We start from the raw sequence: 24,943 nt of genomic DNA on the forward strand, positions 1-24,943 counted from the left end.
TCCACGTGTAGATGTATTTCTGGTGTATCTGTGGGGAGGAAGGTGATCTCCACGTCTTACTCTTCTGCCATCTTCCCGGAAGCCCTCTATATGTTCTTAATGTTATATTTTTTGTTATAGTTATATTTTGTTGTGTTTTGATGTAATACCTCTTTTAGAAATCATTCCCTAACAGAATTATGACATTTCCTGCACTTCCTGTTCACAGTTTACATATATAATTTTTCATACTTCAGTCTTTAATCAATTAGAAATTTATTCTTGTGTATGGATAGATAGTAAGTTGTTTTTCTTTCCTGTATGAATAACTATTTCACACAGTATTATTTTCTAATTGTTGGTTTAATGACATTTTCCTATTGACCAATGATATGGATTACTTTTTCATGTGGTTTTTCATGTGGTTAACAGACATTTGTATGTTTTCCTTTGTGAAGATTTTCTTCAAGTAATTTGCTTTTTGAGGGGGCATTTGTCTATAGGAATTATTTATATACCCTGGTACAAATTCCAAGAAGTTATAAGTTCTGTAAATACAGTGTCATTAAGTGAACTTTTTTTAAGTGTATTTTTTTGAAATTTAATACAACAATGTTTTGATAATTATTGCTTACAGTATCTTGTATAAGAAATATTTAAATAATTTCCAGGTTGCAATGAGGTTTTTATACGTGTTCAACCAGAAGGTTTAAATTTAAAATTTTAAATCTTTACATTTAGTTCTCTAATGCATCTCAAAGTTTGCATAAGGTATGAGGCAGTTTTTTTTTCCATATGAATATTCAGTTGTGCCATCATTATTTTATTAAAAATTTTTCTTTCTCTAATAAATTGTTTAGCACTTTAAAAAACATCTACTGACCTTTTAAGTATGTTTCTCTACATAGACTCTATATTCTGATCCATTGATCTCATTTTCTTCCTTTATTCCAATGCTATATTCTCTTGATTTCTATAAGTTTATAGTTAGATTTGATATTAATATTAACAAGTTCTTGAACTTTGTCCTTTTTTTTGTTTCTTTTTGACCTCCTAGATCTTTACATTTCTATGTACATGTTAGAGTCACCTTCTTAATATTTATATTAAAATTGCCTACTGGAATTTCAATGTATTTCTGCTGAAACTGCATGTCATTTTGGTGAATCATCTAATCTATAAACATTTTAATTAACTTGCTTGTGTTTATGACTTTTTATCTTTGAAAAATTTTAGCAATAATATAATTAATTTTTCTGCCAGTCTTCCCCTGTCTTTATCTCTCTTTCCTCTCTTTATGGACTGTAATTACTTGTTATTCTGCTGTACTAGAGTTCTCTGAAGAAATACAATCAATAGCATGTAATAGAGATAGAAAAAGATTTGTTATAAGGAATTGACTCATGTAATTATGGAGGCCGGTAAGTCCAAAACCTGCAGTGTAGGCCCACAGGCTAGAGACCCAAGAGAGCTGATGCTACAATTCCAGTCCAGTGAAAGTCTGCTGAAGAACTCTGTCTTGCTTATGGAAGCTGGATTTTTTTTTTTTTTTTTTTCCCTTTCAGGTCTTCAACTAATTAGATGAGGCCTGCCACATGAGCAATCTGCTTACTTTTTTTTTTCGGCTGTGCTGCTTGGCTTGTGGGATCTTAGTTCCCCCATCAGGGATTGAACCTAGGCCCTCGGCAGTGAAAGCACAGAGTCCTATCCACTGGACTGCCAGGGAATTCCCTCTGCTTACTTAAAGCTCACTGACTTAACTGTTAATCTCATCCAAGAACACCCTCCAAGTTGATACATGAAATTAACCATCACACCTGGTTTATCATTTGTCACAGATCACTGTGTCTTTCTTATTTTTTTCCAAACTTCATTCTTTCTTTGTTTCAGATAATCATTTGATTTATTCTCAAATGTACTAACATTTTATTCTGCTGGTCTAGAGTGGCATTTAGTTCAACCAGTGAAATTAAATATAATAAGATTTTCCATAATCAAATTCCTAAAAGTAAAATCCTTTTATATTTAAATTGCTGTAATGTAACTGCTAATCACTAATCTCTGTCTTTGAATCTGTTAGCATTATGCAGTTCCCCATTTTTTTCTTCACTTCATCATTTGGGTACCCTACACTTAGATGGAGAAATCAGATGGTCGTGATTTCAGGTTTTACTCACTAGGAAAAATGCTAACACATAAAATGTTCTCTTATTTAGTCATAGTTCACAAAATATATTATTAAGCCTTTTAAGTCTTAGATAATCTTTCCAAGAAAACATAATATTTCCCAAGGTACATACTATTTGAAAGGGTGTGCAATTCATCAGGCATCTTTTCAAATGGGAAATTAGACAAAATAAGCAATAACCAATGTAGCAAAATAATCTCAGAACTTGTCTTCATTAAAATGATTATGTCAGGTGGATGGCAAAGTAGAAAATGGTAATTTACAAGTGGTACTACTAGTAAAGTTAAAGATTTGAGTATTGTAGCATGTTACAGCATAGAGAGTCCTGAGTACTGATAATCTCCGTTCTTGTCACATTTCCACCACCAACCAAATCCAATACTTAATTCTCATTTAATAATTGGTTATTCAAAACTTCAGCCTTTGGTATTAGGGCCAATAGAGGAATCTTGCTAAAAACAGGATTAATTACAAAAACGAGACAAAGGTGCTGCTAATTTTACCTCCTTTGCCTACTCTAACCACTGGCAACCTATTTTCAGATTAATCTTGGAAAGATTTTGATTATAGAGCTCATATAGTTCTATTACTATCCTGAAACAAGCTTCTAAGAATGCCTCCACATTCTCCAATCCTCACTAAGAAATTGTTCCGCTAGATTTCTCAGAATAGCTAATATTTTTTTAAATTTAGGTGATTCATATTTTATTGGATTATATCAAAAAAGACCTTGGAAATTATTTAATTTTATTTAGTTAAGAATTTAATGAAAAACAAGTGAGACAAAGGAAGGATCTTTTCTTTTAATATCTTTTTAAAAAATATGGACACATGATTTTAATGCAAACAAAACTGAAATCATTAAGATGGTATGCTTAATATGAGTACAAGTAAGACAGTATGATACCAGATTCTTTTTTTTTTTTTTTTTTTTTTTTGCGGTACGCGGGCCTCTCACTGTTGTGGCCTCTCCCGTTGCGGAGCACAGGCTCCAGACGTGCAGGCTCAGCGGCCATGACTCATGGGCCCAGCCGCTCCATGGCATATGGGATCTTCCCGGACCGGGGCACGAACCTGTGTCCCCTGCATCGGCAGGTGGACTCTCAACCACTGCGCCACCAGGGAAGCCCAGATTCTATTTTTAATAGGGTAAATTCATTCAAAATTGTAGTGGAGTATTAATAGGGTTTCTTAAGTCAAACCATGGGAGGTAATCAGGAAACTAATGATACTGGGAGGTATTATCTGATTTCTGCCTTTGTAATAATTAGGGGCATTTCAAAACTATTGCAACTTCATGCCGAAACTAAAATAATTCTGACTCTTACCTACCTGAGTCCTTAGTAATATGTCAAAATGTTGCTAAAATATTTATTCCCACCATCTATAATATGGAAGAAATGTTCTAACACTTACTGATAGATTAGGGTTTTCAAAAAGATTATTTTGATGGTAGCTTATGATAAAAATTGTGTCAATACAATAGTCACTAAGGATAAAACGTCATATTAAAAGCAAATATTATAGTTTCTTATGTATGGAAAACATACTGTATGCATTTTAAAGAATTTATATGGAATGACATCAATTTAGAAACTATCAGGAAGGAACCTATATGACTTTGAAGCTTGGGTTTTAAATTGCAAGTAAATCATACTGTAGTTAATGTAAAAATAGAAAGGAAATGATATGTTTGTATGAGTGTAAGATAATTTAAATGTTTTTCAGCTTTCTGCTCTGCCATTTAGATTTGCTCAAAAGTATTCATTATTATCATTGCATAAAGATGATGAAATTAAGTAATAAACTTAAAACACTGTAATTTTAAAATTATATTTATCCATAAATGTTTTAAAATATTCACGATTCCTTTATAACTTTTCCCCGGCTCAACATTGTGTTAATCTATAATATCAAGTAATTTAGTTATTGGCTTTGCTTCAGAATATCTATATGGCTTTCTCCCAGAAAAGCACTCAGTGATTTTTTTTCTTTTTGCTTTACCCACTGAATTCTTATAGGTTTATAAAAAATATTGAAAATTTGTCCTGAGAATTAGAAAGAAACTGTCTTTCTTAATTATGTCCTTGAATGACTAATACATAATATTAAATTGATGCAGAAAAAAAGGGAGAGCAATAAATAAAGGAGCATTGTGAGTAAAAAGGGACTTCATTAAACTACTAGGAGTAATTTGCCACTTACCGTAAAATTGCCTGGTGAACACTTCCAAAATTAATAGTGAGCAAAAATGTTATTGAAAGGTCTTTCTAAGTGTTCTTTACAATTACTAGATAACAACAGAATGAAAATTACCCCAAAGAGTTATAACAATAAAGCATAAAAAGTGATTTAATTTGGATTTTCGTGAAACAGAACTATGTGGATGATACTGTCATTAAAAACTAATTTGGAAAAACATATATTTTCTAGAGGAGTCAAAATTATAATATATTTGGTGGTTTATAATTTCTCAGAAAACAGGAATGCATAAAAATTAGAGTAAATGACTGACAAATATTTTAACATGAAAAATCAACATGAAACCTAAGCAAATGATTTCTTGAGAAATATGGATAATTTGTCTAGGAATCCTCCTTACAGGATATGTCATTTTTTTTAATAAGACATATATTTTGAAATAATAGTTAATGAGTATAAATTTACCTTTTAACATCAACCTGTAGTCCAAAGTATATTGATAATTATCATTGTAAATCACTGGCATAAAGTTAGGGAGAATATGGTGTATTAAAATTATATAGAAGCATTTATGTATGTATTATAAATGTATATATTTATGCAGGGTCAGCTGATATACGTTCTTTCAAAATTTAGACAATAGATCAACATTAGGAATGTTGAAATGCAACATTTGCTGGAAACTGATTAAAAATTTGATAGCTAGTCTAAAGTTTTATTCATACATTTTTTATTTGGAGCCATTTTATTTTAGAGAAATCAACTGTTTTATTTCAATTTAATAATATATTTTCAAATGGAAAAATAGCACTATTGCTAACCACAGCTATTTTTTTTTCATTTCCTCTGGCCAGATTGCAGAAGACCAATTAATCAGGTATATGTTAGAAGATCAAAGTGATTTAAAGGTAAGCAATCACTTTTTTTTACTTTAAAAACCTTGGCAAATGAGTGAAAGTTTATTATTTAGTGTAATTTGCATTCTGTTTGGAAGAGCAGAATGAAAGAATTTCACAGAGCATGCTTAAAGAATTTAGAATTTCAATATTTTATGATGATGGTATGAAAAGTATTTTTTTGTCTTTCAAGAAAGCTATGTTGTTTGTTTAAATAAATATAATGCTAAGTTAAAGGTGGTGTGTATCGACTGTTAGCTTGAAAAAACAAGGAAAAAAGACATATATCTCCAATTGTCATTGTTTTCTGGGTACATTATTAAAGAGAGAGAGTATAGGATAATTTAAAACAGTATAGCAAATTTGAAACGTCAAAATTAAGTTAGGTCAACATGGCAGTATGTTGAATAAGTGAAAATTATCTCATCAAGCAGGAGAAATCAGAATATTTGAAAAATAATCTATGTGACTATGTATTTTAAAATCTAATAGTTAAATTTACCACACTATTTTTCATATATTTGCAAATGTAAGTTATATAAGTTTTATTCTGGGGCTACAAACAACATTAATAGATGAGTCTTTAAAACCAAAAACACTGAAAAATAGTTCAAAAATAAATATTTACAAATATAGAATCAGTATGTTAGTCTTTCGTCCATTTAAGCTTAAAATTTTTTATTGAGGCTCTACTTATTATGTTCCAGATATTATCTTAGTCATTGGACATATGGCAATATACAAGAAAAGAAAGTCTCTTCTATCATATACTCTACCATATGCAGGAAGATCCAGATGATGTCCAAACCTTTATTCAACGTAGCATCCATTATTAATAAATTATATGTGTATATATATATATATATATATATATGCATGCACATAATACATGATGTACATACATGTGTTGTATACACACACACCATAGAGTATGTAAAATTGCAGAGAGACATATATATATATATAAAATATAGCACACATAATATATTATTTATATTATAATGTTAATGGAATTTGCTTTTGAGCTGTACAAATATCTATGAAGAATAGGGACAGCAAGTGCAAAACAATTTTAAGTTAAGAAGCTGTGTGGAATTCTTTTGGTACGCGGGCCTCTCACTGTTGTGGCCTCTCCTGTTGCGGAGCATAGGCTCCGGACGCACAGGCTCAGCGGCCATGGCTCACGGTCCCAGCCGCTCCGCGGCATGTGGGATCTTCCCGGACCGGGGCACAAACCAGTGTCGCCTGTCAGCAGGCGCACTCTCAACCACAGCGCCACCAGGGAAGCCCTGTGTGGAATTCTTAAAGAACACTAAGGAGGGCAGTAAGGCGCAGGAAAGCCGTTGCAGTTTTCTGATTAGGGAGTTCAGTGGCCTTGTTTGACTTAGAATTTTAAAGTACCGATTTGGCTGCTACATAGAATAGTCTTTGTGGGCTTAGTGGGCAGGGATGAAGGTAAGAAGATCACTTTGGAGCTATTGCAGTAATCCAGAATTAATATTAAGTATGTAATAAGGGGAATGGTGATGGAGAATGAAATATGTATTTTAGATAGTTTTGAAATAGTTTGTGATGGATTACATGAAATATATATATTTAAAAAAGGAGTCAAGGATGACTTCAGTTTACTTAGCTTGAGCAAAACAGAGTAAATCATGGTATTAATTTTTGAGATATGTGAAAAATATGGAAGTAGCATATCACAGGCATTATTCAAAGATTCAGTTTTAGACACTTTTATTTAGTATTGCTTATTTGGAAGGGTAATTAACAAATTGTGAGGAAAGCCCACACCTCTGAAAATCTGCATCAAGAGGAATGTCAATACCACACTTCTTTATTTGACATTTTCATAGTGATGACTCAATAAAGATCTTCAGAAAGGAAATATAATTTTTACACAAAGTATTTCATTTAATATGATTGCTTAATTCATCTCACAAAATCCTTATAATTGAATGCTTTTCTCAGGTATTTTTGCTTTCAAAATATTTGTGTGAAGTGGTCTATGTAAGTACCAAAACTTATCAAATCAGAAATATGAAGCAAAATAATTTTGCATATAGCTTATATAGGCTACTTTGAAAATCAAAATGATCAAATGTGAATTTTATAGGCTATTTTCTATGTTAATCTAATTTATTATCACCATATTATTAGTTCAATCACAATATTGAAACATTAGTTGTGAAACCTATAGTGCAAACACTCATTACTTCAAGTTTTTGTAGAAAACAATGCTAAATTCCCAGCATCTCTACCCATTTTTCTTCTGAGGTATCCATGGACTTTGCTCAGGCAGCAACCTGGCCAGCCCTATGGGGGTAATGATGGTAAGGGAATAGGGGGATGGAGATTGGCAATAGAACACGATAATGCTTCAGGAAACATAATGTCAGGGCTCTGCTCTTTACTCTGTCACCTTGAGATTCTTTAGAGAAGTCTCTCTGGATCCTTTGATCCATAAATTATCCTGAAGGATATCTAGTTTCTGGAATAGAGGCAGAGACCTTGGGATCTAACTCTACCTCTCAGAGACTTGAAATAGTCTACAAGTTCTTATCATTATTCCACACCCATGCTTTGTATCATTCAGTGAATCCAAATCTTGGGGTTTTCTTGAGTTTGAGGGTAAAAAATTATCAAGCTCCTGCTTGCCATTTCCTTTGGGAAGGAGCTTGATATTCTGTGTCTCCTGTTGGCTAATCCTTCATTCACTTTTCATCTTTCCGAAATTGGTTGCATGCCTTGCTGTATAGTTAACTCCCATTCAGTTTTACTTTCCCCATGATCTTTTAAAACTCTGTATTATGTACTTGTATTTTGATGTGGTTTGGGGAGGAAGAAAGGATAAAAAAATCCTTAGATTCAAAGTGAATATTTAATTAGAAATGCCTATTAAATGCTGTTCATGAAGTATTTAGTGGATGGGCAAAAAACTAATAATAAAACATTGTTACTGTAAATGGAAAGCTATTTCTTAAAGTTAGACATTCTCAAAATAGTAAAGTTCAGACGGTCTTAATGGTGTAATTTAATCATGTACTACAGGTTACAAGCCATGGAAAATCATGTAATAAATCATTAATGGGATTTTATCTGTTTAACTGATTTCAATTTCCAGAACTCATTATGCATTTTTTTCATGATTTCTCTTTAAAGCAATAGGAAATAAAAGTGTCTGCCAGGAAAGGATATGAAATGTTGCATAGTGCTGCTAAGTCTAATTTCAGTTTTGAATACTTCATTGTGAGTATTTACGTGATTTGTGAACTGCAACTATATTGGATATTAAAATGGAACCACTTTGGCAAAAAGCCTTCATTATTTTTTATATATTTGCCCATATAGCTTAAATTAGTTTGGTGACCATGCCAAGACAGAATACAAAATGAGATTGTTTATGAACTTCAATTGAACCAAGTATGCTGATGTAAAAGGTCGATTAAAGTTACATAGAATTTGGAAAACTGGTGCTGTGAGAAAGCAGAAGTCAGATTCATTCTGGCTACAGTGGTGGTGAATACTTCCTCCTTTTAGAAGAAAGATTGGCAAAATTTCTAGTAACATCACATGCCAAGTATTTTTTGGTTTGGTTTGAGTGGTATTGTTTTTGGCTGCAATGGTTTTTCTCTTGGAAACAAGCAAGCAAACAAAAACATTAAAAGTTCACAATAAATGACTTGTACAAGACCTTCATGATAACTCATAATAAAGGGAAAAAATGTACAGATATCGTTGATGTCATTGTCACATACAGTCCCCTGTGACTGAGTCAGGATTTTAAGTTCTGTTTGTATTAAGAACAGAAGACAAGTAATGTTCTTCCATCTCACCCATCAGAACAAATCCATAGAAATCAGAATTCTAGGATTGTCACTTTGAATCTTTATTTTTCTTTCTCCTGTTGGTTATCTTCTCCTTTCTCTAATGATTCAATATGAAACATTGTTAATGGGCAACTGGCCCTTTAATTTTTGTGCTCCTAAGATCCTTACACCTAAGAGTCATCAGATAGGGGACTAATTTTTCAAATGCTGATGAAATTGAAATATTTACATGCAAATTAAGGGGGAAAACCCACTGTGTTTTCTAAAAAAGATTTTAAAAATAAATAATGGGATAGGTTTTCATGGAATATGACTTTGAAGTACCATGAAATACTTGTCTTGGTGATGTTAGTCAGATGTGATCTCCAAACTCGCAAAAAATACTATGCATTCTCTCTCCTATCAGAATAATGAAAAAATGATCAACAAAAAGAACAAGAAAACTTGATGCTTGTAGGTATCTAAATGACTGCCATGTCAACTTCAGTGTTTGTTCTGGATACATATCATGATCCAGAGGGGATGCAGATCGGGAATAATCTGGTTAATGTGTTTGTACAATAGTTTTTATTTCTCTACTGACTACCCTATTTTTTCAATCATATATCCTTTAATTTTTCTGAATATTTATAATAGCTGCCTTAAATTAATTGTCAGCTGAGTGCAACATTTAGGCCATCTTGGGACTGGTTTCTATAGACTGCATTTGCATAGACTATAGGTCACATTTCCTGTTTCTTCACAAGTCTGGCAATTTGTATTGCCTACTCTTTGTTTCATGAAAAGTTTTAGACCTTTTGGATTCTGTTACATTTTTGTACATTGGTTTGATCTTTTATTCAGCTCTGATGAGGTATAATAGGCAAATAAAACTGTAATATATTTAAAGTGGAGAGAGTGATGATGTGATACAGAATACATTGTGAAAGAATTCCCACAATCAAGTTAATTAACACATCTATCACCTCACAGACTTATTTTATGAGAAGATTTAAGATCTACTTTCTTAGCAAATTTCAATTATACAACAGAGTATTATCAACTATAGTCGCTATGCTATACATTAGATCCTCAGGACTTATTCATCTTATATCTCAAAGTTTGTACCCTTTTATCAGCCTCTCAAATAGACTCTCATTTCCGCTGGGGCCAGATCTCTAACTTCCTTCAGAATTGTTCAACCACAAGTATCCCTGTTCTCTCAACTGGCCCATTCTCTGAGGAGATTCAGGGAGGCTTTCCTTGGATCTAACCAGCCAAGCCCTCATTCAGGGACTCAGAGTGTACCCTTGCTTCCCCCACTGCATAATTTCTTTTTTCAATGTCAAAATTTCTCAAATGCCAGTTGCTTCACTTCTCCTGAAAACTTTCCTCTGACCTCTCAGCTCCCTGGGAACAAGGCACTCTGCTTGGATTCCAGCTTGCTGTGCCACAGTTGGGGAATTTTTCCCAGTCAGAGAGGTAGATCTAATATAGGCTTACCTTGTGAGCTTCCTTATTCTTAGGGATTCATCATCTAAACACATGTTTTTTTATATTTCACCCATTTTCACATATTTTTACAAAGTATTTTTAAAGAAAACACATTTTTATTTCTGGCAGATCACTTTAGCCCATCGAGAATATACCATTTCCCACTTGAATTTCTTTTTATAAGAGATGTTCTTTTTTGTTTGCTGATTTTCATGAGTATCAACCAAATCTGGATTGTTTACCATGGATCTCTCACTTGTCCACACCTAAGTTCTGATTTTTGCCTCCAAATTTTCATAAGAATTTGGGAAATTCTTCTAAATCCTCTGACTCATGACTATAATCTAAGGTAGGGGACATCACAATGATCTGACTGGAAATTGAGCTGTTTCAAAGCTGAGATTAACTCTTTGTGAAGGCTAGGTATTTGTTTAACCTTGCACCTCAGATGTACCTTCTCAGAGATTCCAAGCAAATATCGTGAGCGTTTGCTAGTTTCCTTCCACCTCACAAGGACCCAAGGTCCAGTTCAGTTTATTCTAACGTGTGTGAAGACTGTGAACACGTCTCCTCAGCACCTCTGCCTTTCCCTGGTTGCATTCAAATCAGCAAGTGGATCAGGGATAGCTGGAGCACAGAAGGTCGGGCTCAGGCCTTATGCCATGGTACTGACCCCTCAAGTTTTTGTTGCCTTGGTAACTCTTTAATGCCTTCAAACAGATTTTTAATATATATTCTATTTGATTTTCTTAGTTGTTTTCAGTAGGTTAATTGGTCTGTTTCAAGCTAATTTAACATAGCCAGAAGCATATATTGGGACATCTAATCCCTACTTCTTAAATCCTAAGAATTTAAAGTGCATTTTCTTAGTTGGCCTAAAAGAAATTCTAGGTAAGCCAGGATTTTCTTTTTTAATTTCACCTTCAGTGTTTCAAATGTTTTCTGAAATTGAACTGACATTCCAATTTGAGTATTTGAATATTAATTTGAATATTTATGAACTTGCTGATGTGCTAGTCTTATGGTTATGAAAAATACAGGATCTGGACACTGTTTGCAAGTGTCAAGATTCAGTCTTAAGAGACATTTTTCACCCACCTTCTTTGGGTTTTAGGGCATCAGTCAAATGAAACAAGTATCAGAAATACAGGTCTTGATAGGAAAATCTGGCAGCAATGGAAATAACTCTAAATCTAGGAGGTAATTATGAAGAGAAACTAAGAGATGGAAAATAGCATCAAAACTTCCAATAATGCATATAAATACACAGGTATAATTTTCTAATAAAGATAAAAGAGGCCCATAAAATATCTACTTTACAAAACATGCTATATGATGCCCTGCAAGAACTATAGAATCACATTGGACATTTATTTGAATGGAATGCTAGTTTGATTATAATTCATTCTTATTTTCTTTATATATTCATTCTTTCTGAGAAATTTTTATTGTTTCTCCAGAATTAAGAAAAAAAGAAAAACTCTACTGCAAACTAGTGTATTATTGACAATTTCCTATAACACAGCAGTAAACATGAGCTTCAAATATGTAAACAATAATTTGTGTTTTCCTATCATAACCCTAAATAGAAAATGTACTTTCATGAATTAAAAGAGACAATGTCAACCAAAGTCAGTTCATGGACCTTTAAGATGCACATAATTACTGTAAGTGATTCATTAAAAATGCATGAATTGCAAGAATAGTCTTCAGGTTGAACAAATATTATGTCATCACATCTATATCTATATATGATAAATTATTTTAAATATGCATATTTATTTGAAAATATAGAAGAACTCACAGTAGCCCTTTCCTTTATAGATTTTTATAAAAGAAAATTTAGAGATACTTAAATCAGGATATGGAAGGATATAGTCACCATCACAGTAATTACTTTACAATATTTAGCCTTTTTTTGTTGTTTTTAGCTTTAGGATTGTTTTCTTTCTTAATCCACCTTTCAAAGACTGATAAAACAAAAAGGGGAAAATTTGAGCTGTTAGGTCTTTTAACATTAACTTGGACTTAAGATATTTGTAACAGTGAAAGGCTAACAAATGGATGCCAGAAAATAAAATAGTCATCTCAAAAAAACAAGCAGTTTTCCACTCTAAATGAGGTTGAATACTGTATATACCAGAGTGTAGGTATTTTCTTGGATTATAAAAAAGCTGCATAAGTATAACTTATGTAAAATTTTTTGAAAAGCTACGATCAGAAGAGTATACTTTGTGGAACTGTAACAAATATCAACGATAATAAGGTAATGTAAAAGATTGCCTAAAATTTAGGTAGTGCTAAATCTTCCAAGATAATTTTTCTCTGAAAAATTTCTTTTTGAAAAATATATTAGATTACATTGAGTCTGCATGATATTTTATGTTCTATGGATATTTATGTTTGCCTAATTATAGGAATTGTTCACAGTATATGAGGAGCCATGCTTCTAACATTTATGAAAGTCATGTGGCCATTTTTTGTATCTCATTATGAACAAAAGAATGTAAAGAAGTAGAGACATGGCTCTGCTGCCTTAGCTCCATATTGATATTACTGTTGATGTCTTATATTAATTATTAATTATGTATGGTTGAGTAATTCAGAACTTGAGGGATAAACTGAAGTCAGACTCTGCTGAGACTATTTTGGGGTCTTTTGGGCAAGACCAAATTGAGTCTTGGTGGGAGGTTGTGGGGCTCCCCATGGTCAATCATACTTGTAAAGAGAAAATTCCAGGAGTGGTGATGCCAACACGTGGACAAAAATAAATTATATTAGGAATAAGGAAATTGTTTTATTACAAATTAAGCTGTTTGAATAGCTCTTGTAAAAATTTATGCAATAATTTATGAGCCAAAAAAGGATGTAGTTAAATCTAAACATGCACATAGAGCAGAAAAGCTACAAATTATTATTTGGAGTATTCCTGGGGCTATTTACAGAGATAATCTTTAGGATAAGTGGGGGGACAGAAGAAGAAGAAGAAAAATAACAAATAAAATAAAATAAAATAAAATAAAATAAAATAAAATAAAATAACAAATAAAATTAAAAAAAAAAACTTTATTCCCAGGGTTGGAACAAATAGCAAGACATGACACAGTAATCAGAATGTTAAGAGAAAAAATATATAAACTTATTACTACTGAAGTTGATTAGAGAATGTAAGTTTTGATATATTGTTAATGGGATTAATAATACAGAACTTTAATTTGAAGAGATTTATTTACTTAGTCGCTTGCACAGCTATTTTACTCAGAGGTCAGAGGAGTCAGAATGCAACCCCATAACAAGAAGCAGATACAAATGAAAGCAGACCCTTGAGAGGGTTCACTTTGGCTCCTGTCTTAATTGTAGAGGCAGAGAGAAAATTAAATTGTTCTAATAATCCCCATGTATGGCCACAGGAGAAAAGTTGTAATACTCTCCCCACAGCAAAAACGTATGCATGGGGGAGGGGTGAATAGGTGTGCACAGCAAAAAAAGTTTTTTTATATTACATAAGGATTTTTTGAGCCTGTTTCTGCCTATCAATAACTAATGCTGTGACTGGACCAGATCTTGTGGTTCTTATTATGATTGCAAGATGACCTCAGCAATGACCATCAGGAAACTCTGAAAGAGACAAAGTTTATTGCTTAGAAGTCCTGGGAATTGTATGGCACCACTGGAGCCATACAGAGAGGTTGCTGAGAGAGAGGAAGCCTGGGATTCTGCTTTTATGGGGTTGAGGGTGGAGGCTTAGGGATTTTCAGGCTCACTTTTTATTGGTGAATTTAAAACATAAAAGCAGGCCTCGCTCTTAGTCATGTGGCAGGCAAAGTGTTTATTAGAGATAGCCATCTTTGAAGTGGATGCCTCTTTGAAGTAGATGCCTAGGCAATCAAAGCTTAAGTCAGACACTTGCAAAAAAAGAAAAAGAGAAAAAGGAGCTGTCAGAGCTTACACTACAGTGGTGTTTCAGCACAGCCTAAATGATTACTCATTTCCAGGTAAACAGCAACCAGTGGGTATCGGGGTTCCACTGACAGCTGAATTTTAGAAAGAGTATCACTGTCTTTAAATTTGGGGTTTGTTTCTTCTTTATTAATTGTTAGGTAATTGACCAATTCCTTTATATTTCAGTTGCAAGGGAATGAGTTATTGGAAAAGGAAATGGGTACATGCCTATTTAATTCAGCTGCTAAAAAAGGCATAATTGTTCAGTTTATCATCCATTAGCTGGACTTGCTACCATCCTTCCATTGTTGTCCTCTGGAATTCAAGGTCTGCAGAATTAAGGCCCATATATCCTCAAACTCCCCTTCTATAGCTCGTTTCTGCTTTTCTAACTGAAGTCTGGGTTTCGGGAAAAGTTATATTTTTCTTGAAGTCACTTGATGATAATTTTTTTCTTTACTCATGTACCAGAGGGACTGTAGAAAATGCAGTATTTTCTTCGTTGTCATTATAACTCTAAATATTTCCTTTTCCCTTTTACCTTTTCTGGAATCCTAGATCGTTTGAAACACATGCCCTCAAACTCTCTCTTCCCCAGAACGCTTTTTTGGTTTTACTCTAATCTGTTTCCCAAATTGCAATTAAGAACCCCAAATAAACTTAAAAAAAAAATTTGCAGCCCTCTGAGTTTTTTTGGTTGACACGGATGACACTGAAATCTTAGTAATGTCACCTTTTATACAGATTATCTATACAACACTTCAGTCTTTAAGTCCCTTAATCTCAATTTCCACAATTATGTCCGTCTACTACCCCATTTCAGCCACCCAGTTTCATGGCAGTGTCTTTAACCAGATCCTTTCCATAACTGCACCTCTTAAAATGTCTGATTTCAAAATTTCTAATTCTGTCCACAACCACTTATATTTTCATTCACTCATTTCCAATTTAGCAATTATTTAACACATTGTGTTTCCTTTAACTTGATGACCTCATTATTTTTCACTAAACTTCATGTCTACATATTCCTTTTTCCATACATATTCAACTTAAATTCCAAGTTCTATTGCTAAATTTACTATCTTAAGCTGAAGGCAAAAGAGGGTGTTGGGATAATGGTTTGGAACCTCAAATGGGAGGAAGACAATTGACATGAAGATAGAAAAGCAAATGTTTGGTAAACAAATGTTTGCTGGGCCATACAGAGACGATGGAACACAGAGAGAAATTTTAATGAACAGACTTTGCTAGATTGCTCCCTGTCTACCACACCTACTTTATACTCTAGCTATCTATAATAATAGTTCCTTTCCTGAACAGGTCCTCTGTCTACATTCTTTTAGGCAGTTAGGGGAGAGTTCAAGGTTTCTCCTGGAGTCTTTTGGGCCTTAAAAATAATCAGTCTAAATTAATCCTCATGCCAAAGAGACACATTTTGAGGTGGCAAATTTTGCTCCCCTATACCATATTACTGTATCTGTTTCCAATGCGTTCTGTCTTCTCTGCTCTTACAAGAGATAAAAGTGATCTGTTCCAATCTAAATTCAATCCCTTTGCCAAGTCTTAGAGTCTTGCTATTGTGATGGAGATTAGAAGTGTTTACCATATTTTCTATGTGTTAGCTTTCTTTCACAATCCTCCTATACTTTGGAAGAAAACATACAACTAAATTGTGAATAAAAGTGATTTTGTGTCACATTTGGGCAAAGGCAGTTGAAAGTCAATATGCCCTCTCCATCTCTTTCTTTTCTTCCATAGTGATTTTAGGAGCCATGTTATCTAGATGGTATAGTTACAAGATCATGTAGCCTCCATCAGCCCGAGTCCCTGAATAACTGTTTGGAGCAGAAAGCCTGTCAATGCCTGACAGGGAAAAATTATCATATGAACCTACTGAGATTCTGGAAGGGTGACTGTTGAGGCAGCAGGTGTTAATTACTTTGACCAATACATGAATGCTGCAGGCATTCTTGTACTTATTCTTGTGTTTATTTCATCTTCACTCCTCTATCAGCAATCTCCTCTTTTCTATGTCATTTTAAAAGGTTTACTGATACATTGTCTATAAAGTAAAATAAAAATTAAAAATGAGATAAATATTCCTACGATTTTACATTCTCTTTTGGGTGAAATATTCCTAAATTCATTGAAATATATTGATGTGTGGTAATAAATATTGGTTACTGAAATGAGTATAGTAGAGGAAAAAGTGTCAAAATGAACTATGACAATTATCTCCAACTTGTAAACTTCCAAAGGTACTGAAACTCTTATTTTATGTTATATTTGCTGCCTAAGAGAAAACAAACACCTTGGTAAAATCTGAAAGTAAACACACGTAATTAATTTCAATTTCTGTTGGATGTGTTGAAATATTTTTGTGTGTATAAAATACCACTAATGGAAATATTTAAATGTGGAAGAGGACTTGGAAATTGAAAATACAGTATGAAATGGACTCCTACATGTTGTACCCTTGATATACGCCAGTGTCCAGGAAAAGCACCATCCATTTCATTCTTAGAATGTTTTTGTATTTATGGTCTCTGATATATGCTGCATAAACTGGAAATCATTTGTGGCTAATTCACTTCTGCAATTTCACATGACCTATAAGATGTTAATAATGAAATTTCAATCCCTGTTTACCTGTCTTCATATATCAGTGTTTGTTTTAGTTTATCACAGAGCCATAGATAAGCAGTTGCTGCCCAAGTTCTTACTGTCTCTAACTAAATAGAGAATGTTTAGGGAATTTGATAATTAACTCAAATTACTGTATGCCTCAAATCTGATAAAAATAAGTCTTCATTCATTCACAAGTGATTATTGTCCAATAGTGCATAGGTCAGTCATTATAAAGAAATGAGCAAGAGATGAATTCTATACTTAAAAAACTGAAATCAAGTGGATCTAGATATCTTTATCTACTTCTCTCTGTCTATCTGTCTATAGAGAAACTATCAATCTATCTGAATGTACATATTCAGGAAAACAGAAACAGAAATGCGTAGGCCCTAAGGTGGCACTTTGCTTTTCCTCAGGCACAACATGTTAGGGAAGTATGCATAGCAAAATCAACAATGGGAGTATGGACACATGGGTATGGAAAAGTTGTGTAATATGTTATTGGTCACTTGCTTGCAGATAATTATGTCAGATTTGAATTTAGCATCTCACACTTAACATAAGTCTCTTAAATAGAGGTCCATTCTTTTGAGGAATACTATTTCATTACCTCAATTTGAAAATTGTGTAGAATTTTCCAGATATTATTCTGAGAAATATCAAAGGTTTAACACATTTTGACATACTCACTGATGGTTTTGTTCCTTTTGGGCTCTTACAGTTCTGTGTTGAAAAGCAAACGGATATTAATGTTACTTTGCTGAATTAAAATTAAAAAATTAAGAGCCTTTTTCATCTATTTTACTAATATATAATTAAATGAGTTAGTTATTATTTCTATGTCATTTTTGATGATCCTAAGTTGCTAAACTTTTTTTTCCTGTGTTTTAAAAATCCCAGTATAAGCAAAATATTTAACTTGTTGCCATAAATACCACTTAGCAAGTTTTCTGCCATAGTAATTAATTATTTTTCTTAAGGAGTCAAAAGCATTAGGAAACAACATTAGTACTAACTACAGTACTTGTTAGAAACTATATGAAATGCTATGGAACATCTTTTGTGTTGTGTAACATTTTTAATATAGGTACTTAATAAAAATAAGTGAGCATCTCTGAAATGCTATTGACTATCATGGGAAAGAATAGTCAGGAAATATATAATAGAAAGTTTATAGACTCATATGAGCACAGATATATTATTTTTATGCCAAATAATCACAAATTGTTATAATAATATTGAATTTAATAATAATAAAATCTCAGTAGTGTAGCTTTGCACAAAACATTTTTAATGTCTGTATTCTTTAGGAGCTTTATAAGTTGGAGAAATTGTCATGAATAATTTTTAAATGTCTAGATCTTATATCAAAATTAAATACTTAGTATTCATCGCAAACTTTACAGTCATTAATTGATAGTACAGAGTATGATAAGCAGTATCACTACCAGTTTATAGAGAAGGAAATATATCAATCTGTGAACAAAAAATAGGTTAGTAACACTTGTTAATATTCTGTGCACTAACTGTTTTTGTTCTTTTCAATTACCCCTTAAGAATGAATTGCATGCAAACAAAAGGAGATTTATGCATATTCAGATAGAATTTTGGGATAAATAGAGACTAGGTAATAATTCATTCAAGGCAATGATAGTATTGAATTAGAGACATATCTTCACAGTTCTTATCTCTGAAAACAATTCAAATCTACAAGGAGGGGGAAAAAAAGAACAAAAAGGAAATTCTTATGAAACCAAAAGTCACCTATAACTCTCAGCTTTAGTTCAGAGAACTGCTATTTGTGGAATGAACAGCAAAGCAGAAAACAATAAGGAAGTCAGGAATACTTGTAGGTCTACCAAGGTAATGCTCAATAGTCATGTGGAATCCTGAAAATGAGGCCAAATTCAGTGAGGAAATTCATATTTACCTCCTAAGAAATCCAACCAACTCAAACCGAACTAACTGACCAAATCAACAAAACAACCAACCAACCAAACAAACAAACAAAATACATAGGAAAGCACTTGTCTCCCTCTGTGACATACTGGGGAGAAAACAATAGATGTTATTCAGCTTGCCAGCTAAATTTCCTAGTGAAAGGAATCGAAGTAAGTACTAGAAAACCGTATTAAGGATCTGTAACATACTGACCTTCACTCTGATCCACACAAATGCCTTGCTGGATAGGAGAGAGATAATACACCCAAAGCAGAGAATCTGTGAGATGCTGTTCTGTGTTAACCTAGCAAAATTTAAATGATTTGCATCCCAGTTTACTCCGTGGGCTGGTCTATTACAAATGGATGACTCAGAAAAAATGTTACATACTCTAGGAAGAATGACAACTAAAAAGACTCCATCACGGGACCTACTCAATTGCACTAATAAAATGAGCACAAAGCAAAATGCAGATGGAAAATGAAACAAAATTTATTCCACAAACAAGTTAAATTTATAAACAAATAATTGTTTTGATATTTTAGAAATTCAAGGATGTATTCAAAGAAGAGATGGTAAGACTACAGAAGGCAATGAATATTAAGGCAGCAGTACTCTAGATATAAACAGATGAAAGAAAGGAAATGATTAAATAAAAACAAATTATAAGCAGACCTAAGAACTTGAGCCATTTCAAACAACACATATGGAAAATACACAATACTAAGAAATTTATAAAGATTAGATAAAATTAAGCAAGACAAATTATTAAACACAAGTGCATGTACACGTATATCTCACATGGAGAGATGACAATGAATGGATGAGAGAAAAAAAGAAATTATGTAATAGAAGATAAAGTTTCCTAAGTTAAAAAATAAGGGTATCGTATATCTGCAGATTAAGAAGACAACACTTCCAAGACAAAAAACAAACAGAAACCTTTCTATGGAAAAATTTCAACCTTCAATTAAACCATGATAACATTATTGGAATTCAGTGGTGAATATTTGTGTATATATTTACCTAGAAAAAAATCCAGGTTATTTAGTTATATAAAATGTTTGAAAATTACATGGTCTTCATATTTTTCTACAACCAAGTGTGGTCAAAATATTTTGTTTCCAACCATAATGCCATTAAAACTTGCAGGAAATAAATGAGAAATATTATCATGAACTATATCTAGAAACATAAACCTATATACCACATTTTTACCTAATCATTATCCTTAGAAGTTTCATAAGTAATGCCGAAAACTTGGGCTCTGTGCACCAGTGCCAAGTTGAATCTCAGAGACAAAGTTTTGGGTGAAGTAGAAAAGAGTAGCTTTAGCCTATGGTGAGGTGGGGCCGGGAGCCACTTGCCCCAGTCACTTGCCTGGGTGCTCAAGTCAGACTCTAGGGTCAGCAGAAATACTCATTTGAGGGTCCCACCAAGTTCCCCGGTGAGAGTGCTGCAGCTGAGCAGAGTGGGTGCTTAGGAGTACTGCTGGGGTGCTGCAGAAAGCCTTTTTGGAGTCTGACATGTTATCACTTTGGGACCATTGGCCATCTGCTCCTGACTTGGCCACATGAGGGCTCAGGCTGTCCCAGTCTCTGAACTGAAGAGAACCAAAAATGTTAGCATATGTCTCACCACGATGAATGCAAGGTATTTCAATGAAGAGTATGAGGAGGACATCTACAAATCACAGACTGGCATGTGGAAGTTCTGAGGAATGGTGGAATAACCCAATGTATCTGGGTGACCTTTGAAGACAGCTGAGACAGAAGTACAACAGGGCAGTGGCTGACAGCAACTCATACCCCATCTTCTCCAGCCATGTGGCTGACAGGGTCTTGGTGCTCCAGCTGGCTGTCAGCCATGAGCCTCAAGGTGGGAGAGCTGAATTCAGGACACTGGTCCACCATAGACCTCCCAGCCCCACGTAATATCAACCTATGAGAGCTCTCCCAGAGATGGCTGTCTCAATGTTAAGACCCAGCTCCACTCAATGATAAGCAAGCTCCAGTGCTGGACATCCTATGCCAAACAACTAGCAAGACAGGAACACAACCCCACCCATTAGCAGAGAGTCTGCCTAACATCATACTAAGTTCACAGACACACCAAAACACACCACTAGACATGGTCCTGCCCACCAGAAAGACAAGATCCAGCCTAATCCACCAGAACACAGGTACCAGTCCCCTCCACCAGGAAGCCTACACAACCTACCGAACCAACCTTACCAACTGGGGGCAGATACCAAAAACAAGGGGAACTACAAACCTGCAGCCTGTGAAGAGGAGACCCCAAGCACAGTAAGTTAAGCAAAATGAGAAAACAGGGAAATACACAGCAGATGAAGCAGCAAGGTAAAAACCCATCAAACAAAACAAATGAAGTGGAAATAGGCAGTCTACTGAAAAAGAATTCAGAGTAATGATGATAAAGATGATACAAAATTTTGGAAATAGAATGGAGAAAATACAAGAAACGTTTAATAAGGACCTAGGAGAAGTAAGGAGCAAACAAACAATGATGAACAACACAATAAATGAAATTAAAAATTCTCTAGAAGGAATCAATAGCAGAAAAACTGAGACAGAAGAACGGACAAGTGGCCTGGAAGATAAAATAGTGAAAATAACTACCACAGAGCAGAATAAAGAAAAAAGAATGAAAAGAACTGAGGACAGTCTCAGAGACCTCTGGGACAACATTAAACCAGCAACATTTGAATTACAGGGATCCCAGAGAAGAAGAGTAAAAGAAAGGGACTGAGAAAATATTTGAAGAGATTATAGTTGAAAACTTCCCTAATATGGGAAAGGAAATAGTCAATCAATTCCAGGAAGCACTGAGAGACCCATAAAGATAAATCCAAGACACACACCAAGACAAATATTAATCAAACTATCAAAAATGAAATAAAATGAAAAAATATTAAAACCAGCAAGGGGAAAGCAAAAAAATAACATAAAAAGGAATCCCCATAAGGTTAACAGCTGATCTATCAGCAGAAACTCTGCAAGCCAGAAGGGTATAGCAGGACATACTTAAAGTGATGAAAGGGAAAAACCTACAACCAAGATTACTCTACCCAGCAAGGATCTCATTCAGAGTCAATGGAGAAATTAAAACCTTTACAGACAAACAAAAGCTAAGAGAATTCAGCACTACCAAACCAGCTTTACAACAAATGCTAAAGGAACTTCTCTAGGCAGGAAACACAAGAGAAGGAAAAGACCTACAATAATAAACCCAAGATAATTAAGAAAATGGTAAGAGGAACATACCAACTGATAATTACCTTAAATGTAAATGGATTAAATGCTCCAAACAAAAGACATAGACTGGCTGAATGGATGCAAAAACAAGACCAGTATATATGCTGTCTACAAGAGACCCACTTCAGACCTAGGGACACATACAGACTGAAAGTGAGGGGATGGAAAAAAGATATTCTATGCAAATGGAAATCAAAAGAAAGCTGGAGTAAAGTAGTAATTCTCATTTCAGACAAAAGAGACTAAAATAAAGACTATTACAAGAGACAAAGAAGGACACTACATAATGATCAAGGGATTAATCCAGGAAGAAGATATGAAATTGTAAATATTTATTCACCCAACATAGGAACACCTAAATACATAAGGCAAATGCTGGCAGCCATAAAAGGAGAAATCGACAGTAACACAGTCATAGTAGGGAACTTTAACACCCCACTTTCACCAATGGACAGATCATCCAAAATGAAAACAATTAAGGAAACACAAGCTTTAAATGACACATTAAACAAGATGGACTTAATTGATATTTATAGGACATTCCATACAAAAACAACAAAATACACTTTATTCTGAAGTGCTCATGGAACATTCTCCAGGATAAATCACATCATGGGTCACAAATCAAGCCTTGGTAATTTAGGAAATTGAAATCGTGTCACGTATCTTTTCTGATCACAAAGCTATAAGACTAGACATCAATTACAGAAAAAAACACTGTAAAAAATACAAACACACAGAGGGTAAACAATACACTACTAAATAACCAAGAGATCACTGAAGAAATCAAAGAGGAAATCAAAAAATACCTAGAAACAAATGGCAATGAAAACATGATGACCCAAAACCTATGGGATGCAGCAAAAGCAGTTCTAAGAGGGAAGTTTATAGCAATACAATCCTACCTCAAGAAACAAGGAAAGTCTCAAATAAACAACCTAACTTTACACCTAAAGCAATTAGAGAAAGAAGAACCAAAAAAATGACCAAAGATAGCAGAAGGAAAGAAATCATACAGATCAGATCAGAAATAAATGAAAAAGAAATGAAGGAAACAAGAGCAAAGATCAATAAAACTAAAAGCTGGTTCTTTGAGAAGATAAACAAAGTTGATAAACCATTAGCCAGACTCATCAGGAAAAAAAGGGAGAAGACTCAAATCAACAGAAGTAGAAATGAAAAAGGAGAAGTAACAACTAACACTGCAGAAATATAAAGGATCATGAGAGATTACTACAAGCAACTATATGCCAATGCAATGGACAGCCTGGAAGAAATGAACAAATTCTTAGAAAAGCACAACCTTCCATGACTGAAATTTAAACTGAGATTAAAAATCTCCCAACAAACAAAAGCCCAGGACCAGATGGCTTCACAGGTGAATTCTATCAAACATTTAGAGGAGAGCTAACACCAATCCTTCTCAAACTCTTCCTAAATATAGCACAGGGAGGAACATTCCCAAACTCATTCTACGCGGCCAACATTACCCTGATACTAAAAACAGACAAAAATGCCACAAAAAAAGAAATCTACAGGCCAATATCACTGATGAACATAGATGCAAAAATCCTCAACAAAATACTAGCAAACAGAAGCCAGCAGCACATTAAAAGGATCACACACCATGATCAAGAGGGCTTTATCCCAGGAATGCATGGATTCTTCAATATATGCAAATCAATCAATGTGATACTCCATATTAACAAATTGAAGGAGAAAAACCATATGATCATCTCAATAGATGCAGAACAAGCTTTTGACAAAATTCAACACCCATTTATGATAAAAACCTTCCAGAAGTAGGCATAGAGAGAACTTACCTCAACATAATAAAGGCCATATATGACAAGCCCACAGCCAACATCATTCTCAGTGGTGAAAAAATTAAACCATTTCCACTAAGATCAGAATAAGACAAGGTTACGCACTCACCACTGTTATTCAACATAATTTTGGAAGTTTTAGGCACAGCAATCAGAGAAGAAAAGGAATCCAAATCGGAAAAGAAGAAGTAAAACTGTCACTGTTTAGAGATGACATGATACAAAACATAGAGAATCCTAAAGATGCTACCAGAAAACTACTAGAGCTAATCAATGAATTTGGTAAAGTAGCAGGATACAAAAATAATGCACAGAAATCTCTTGCATTCCTATAGACTAATGATGAAAAATCTGAAAGAGAAATTAAGGAAGCACTCCCATTTACCACTGCAACAAAAAGAATAAAATATCTAGGAATAAACCTACCTAAGGAGACAAAAGACCTGTATGCAGAAAACTATAAGACACTGATGAAAGAAATTAAAGACAATACAAACAGATGGAGAGATATACCATGTTCTTGGACTGGAAGAATCAACACTGTGAAAATGACTATACTACCCAAAACAATCTACAGATTCAATGCAATCCCTATTAAACTATGACTGGCATTTTTCACAGAACTTGAACAACAAATTTCACAATTTGTATGGAAACACAAAAGACCCCGAATAGCCAAAGCAATATTGAGAACGAAAAATGGAGCTGAAGAAATCAGGTTCCCTGACTTCAGACTATACTACAGAGCTACAGTAATCAAGAC

The 24,943-nt window shown here is 33.8% G+C and overlaps 1 long non-coding RNA gene across 1 annotated transcript in view; it reads left to right on the forward strand.

Moving 5' to 3' along the window:
• Positions 1-24,943, forward strand: part of LOC132413949 (uncharacterized) — a 160,248-nt gene that overhangs the window by 104,033 nt on the left and 31,272 nt on the right. Inside the window, exon 3 of the long non-coding RNA XR_009516851.1 lies at positions 5,224-5,277. This is a non-coding gene — a long non-coding RNA (uncharacterized lncRNA). The remainder of the gene's footprint in view (positions 1-5,223; positions 5,278-24,943) is intronic.

This window comes from Delphinus delphis, chromosome 18, assembly GCF_949987515.2.
Source record: "Delphinus delphis chromosome 18, mDelDel1.2, whole genome shotgun sequence".
Classification (NCBI taxonomy): domain Eukaryota; kingdom Metazoa; phylum Chordata; class Mammalia; order Artiodactyla; family Delphinidae; genus Delphinus; species Delphinus delphis.